A 4,552-nucleotide genomic window follows, 5' to 3' on the forward strand; every position below is an offset into this window, starting at 1 on the left:
CTTCTTGGATTCCTCAAGCCCCCTCTATCTAAAGGAACACATTTATGTAGTAATCCAAGTTATAGAGCAACTAAAAATGGGAAAATAGGAAGGTAATTATACAGTGAGTATTGTTCTTTAATTAGAGCTTCACTGAATCATTTCCTAATTCTTGGCTTCATAAAAACGGATGCAAATACAATTAGAGGATCATTTTCTTTAGAGGTGAGAGCTAAGTGCACTTTCAAGGAAAAAGGGACAGATGATCACAGAAAAGTGGAATACAGATATACCTCACTTTTTGAAAGTCCACATTATGTATCTTCACTTTTATGAAAGACCTACATTAGTACCTATTTTTGCTAAATGAAATAAATCCAACAAGAATTTTTGCTTTAACGTAAAAGGTTGAAAAGCAAAAACAGTGCTAAGCATTTGTTTTGTAAGGAGCACGTTATAGCTTGTTTTGCAGCAAAGGAGCTATAGAGGCTGTGAGCACCCAGAGCAGAGAGGGTAGCCCCCCAAGTGCCTTCCCTGGGAACTTCACACAGCATCTCAGCATCAAACCCCCATAGTTTTGAACTGTGTCTGTGAGCATTTGTGATTCATCTCAATTTATTTTGTGCATCTGCTAGCAAGACATGCCCTAACATACACAAATGCCTAAGAGTTTCTAAGAGCGTTATGCTTAGCATAAAACAGGACTGAATCAAGCATATTTTGTATAATTTGGTAGGTTTTTTGGGAGTCTGAGAATGCTCAAAATTTTTTCCATATCAATTATTGGTAATCGCTTCGTCACTTTACACCATTTCAGCTTAAGAAAGGTTGTATAGAAACGCTATACTTTCAGATAACGAGAAACCTGTATAATGTTTTTCTTAGTATGAATACGTTTTTTGAATAAATAAAAAAGTTTATGGTTCCTGGCAGAAACTTTGTATCTAAGCTGTGACATCTCCCTAATTCAGGGAAATTTAATTAATCAATTTACTCAATGAAAAAATAGGACAGCACCTATAGAAACTAATAACATAATGCACATCCTAAGACAAAATATTGCATTTCTAGGTATCTAACCTAGAGAAGCCCACAAAAGTACAGGAAAATATGTGTAAAAGTACAGGACATATGTTACCAAGGTCACCAGCTATAGCTATGTAGGCTGAGCTCTATTCAACTCCACAAGAACCCTTTCACATTTACTATATGAATGGTGCTCCCTAGGATTAGTCAACTGTCATGTCCTTATTTATTGCAGCATTTAGGTAAATAAATCATGGCAAATGTATATAATGGCTAATATAAGTCTTTGAAAATAATTAATTTGCTGTATATTTGTCAATGTAAATAGATTTCAGACATAGTATATTGAATGAAGGTTATTGCAATGAAATAGGTACAAAATGATAGCAATTATACAAATTGAGAAAGACAAGAAAATATTACATATGTATTACAGATATATATGCATATAAGCCTATTTTTTAAAATTGACCAAAAAGCATAACTAACCCAAAGCTAAAGTAAATCATTGTAAGGTTATTAAATAGCTCAAAAATTGGTAAGGTAACTAAAGAATTAGTCTTGAAAAACAGGCATCAGCCATCAAAGGAAGGCCAGCAATAGAAAATAGACAAGGCCATGCTACAGGAACAAGTTGGATATAATGATACCACTGACACTACAGTTGAAAAGCACATTATCACTTATATAATTTCTCAATGGTTGTGGTTTTTTAATCACTCATTAAATTTTATAATCCTGGAGGGTGCATCTTACTGGTTGGATGTAGTTCAAGATTCTCTATTCTGACCATTCTGCCTGAAAGAGTGTAGCAAAAGGAATATCTGGCCTTTCAAATATATGGTAAGAAATAGTTGCCAGATAAAAACTTTCAGCAAAGAGGGAATAAAGGGATCATACCTCAACATAATAAAAGCCTTATATGACAAAACTGTAGATAACATCATACTCAATGGGCAAAAACTAAACTCATATCCCATAAGAACAGGAATAAGACAGGGATGCCCACTTTCACCACTCCTGTTAAATAGTATTGGAAGTGCTAGCCATAGTGATCAGACAAGAAGAAGAAATAAAAGGTATCCAAATTGGAAAAGAAGAAGTAAAAATGTCATTATTCACAGATGGCATAATACTCTACATAGAAAGTGCTAAAGACTCTACCCAAAACTACTAGATTTAATAGATGAATTTGGTATAATGTAGCAGGATACAAAATTAACATCCAGAAATCATGCCATTTTTATAAACCAATAATGACCTCACAGAAAGAGAAATGAAAAAATATCATTTACCATTGCATCAAAAAAATAAGGTACATAGGAATAAACTTAACTAAGGAGGTAAAAGACCTATATTGGAAAACTACAGGACATTGAAAAAAGACATAGAGGAAGACATAAACAAATGGAAGAATATACCGTGTTCATGGATCAATAGTATCCACATCATTAAAGTGACCATATTACCCAAAGCAATGTATATATTCAATACAGTCCCCATTAAAATATCAATGGCATATTTTGCAGACATAGAAAAAACTCTCCAAAAATTTATATGGAATAAAGAAAGACTCCAGAGGAGAAAAAATGGCGGAGGTATAGATGGACCTGTCCCGTACCTTGTCCTGGAGCAGATAAGGGTGAGCAGCTGAAGTGGGTAACATATAGCCCAAATAAGCAGAGAATATTCAGCTGGGAGACAGTTTGCAGCCTGGAAAGGCGGAGGACTCCTAGAGAAAGGGGACAGTTGGAGACGGCGGCTGGAATCTCTCCCGGAGCGCCCGCTCAGCCGCGGAGACCGCCATCTTGAGTGGCTGGTACTGGAAGCGAATACACCCAAAGACCCGGCATCCAGAGATTGGCTGCTAACCCAGAAACACCGGATCTGGGACAGCGTGACTATGTGGAGGCCTGCTTCTTCTCACGGAAAGGTCAGACTTCGCCTAAAGGTGAGGTCTGTGCCCCACAAAGTCTGCGGCCTTTGGGGCCAGCGTGATCCGCGAGTGTGGAAGGGCTCCCACAGGGCTGCTGGCAGAAGGGAACGCTAAAAATAAGCCCATAGCTGGACTGGATGCAAAAAGGCAGACTCGGATTTTGCCAGTGTGTCAGCTGCTTGGTGCCAGGGGAGAGAGGGCATGCGGAGGAGACTTCTCACAGAGCTGGAAGGTGGAGGGTTGCGAATTCACGCAACTTCTCAGGCTCTTGTTTTTCTCTCCTCCCCCTTAAATTTTTGCCTTTGATTATTAAACCCAGTGCATGGGATTGCCCAGTTGGGGACACTCACAGAGACTGCAGGGGAAAGTTGTTTTGTGGAACCTGGGAAACAGAGCGGGGAGTAACGATTAAAGAACCAGCTCTGGGCAGTGGACTTTCCCAAACCAGTTTTAAGTACAATAGAGAAAATAAACCCTAACTACTGGATAGAGAGGACTGATAGCCTCGGAGGTCAATCCAGACACACTGCCACCCAGAGGCAGACCCACGAACTGATTCTTCTGTAAACACAAATTAAGGCAGTCTGGGAAACAAATATGGCCTGCTTTAAAATCAGGACTGTGGTTTACAACACGGAGGAACAGTGTATTGCAGGGAAATTCAACACTCTCCTGAATACCTGGCAGGACTAAGGCGTGCCAAACAGAAGAGTAGAAGAACTGAAGGACCTTCACTACTGCACATTTTTATTCATTTTTTATTATTATTTTTTCACCTCTTAATTAAGAAACAATTTTTTTTTCTTTTTTCATCACCTGATTTTACCCTTTTAATTACTACAATTTTATTTTTAACCAGTATTTTTACTACTACCATTTTACCACTTTTTAAAGTATCATTTTATTTTTTCTTTATTTTATTTTGGGATTAGTGTTCTACATTCTATTTTCATCATTCCTTTAGCATCATTTTTCTCTACCTCAACGTTACCTTTATGCCAAAACTCTCTTCCTCACTTTTCCCCTTTTGTTGTCCTGTTTTTCTTATCCCATTCCTGCTTTAGATTTTCCTTATTCCTTCTTTTTACCCCCTGTCAAAATTTCACCCTACTTATATATCTAATTTCCAATCCCCTGCTCTAAATCCATATACATCTCTCCCTTATCTTTCTTCACTATCCAAATTTTTTTCTCTGTTGTTTTGTTGTTGTTTGCTTGATTGTTGAGTATATTGGGTTTTTTATGCTTGTTTATGAGGTTGTTTTGCTTTTTCTTTTTATCTTTCTGTTGGTTTTTTTACCTCTTTCCTCTCTTTTTTTCTTTTTTCCTTTTCCAGTTATTTTTGTGCTTCTGTTTTCCCTTGCCTCGCTTGATATTAGTGGTTGTTTGTAGTTTGCATTCATCTCCAGGGATCTGTTACTGGAATTTGTTGGGATTAGTGGTGGTTCTATCGGAGTTTTCTCCCCATATAAATAGTCTCTTCCCTTCTTCTATTTCATTCTCTCTCTTTTCTCTCTTACTTTTTTCCTCCCTTTTCCCAATTTCATTTTTGCACTTCTTTTTTTTCTTTTTCTCTTTTATCTTTTTCTCTTCTTTCTTCCTTATCCCCTA

Source organism: Myotis lucifugus, unplaced genomic scaffold, assembly GCF_000147115.1.
Source record: "Myotis lucifugus unplaced genomic scaffold, Myoluc2.0 scaffold_1041, whole genome shotgun sequence".
NCBI classification, from domain to species: Eukaryota; Metazoa; Chordata; class Mammalia; order Chiroptera; family Vespertilionidae; genus Myotis; species Myotis lucifugus.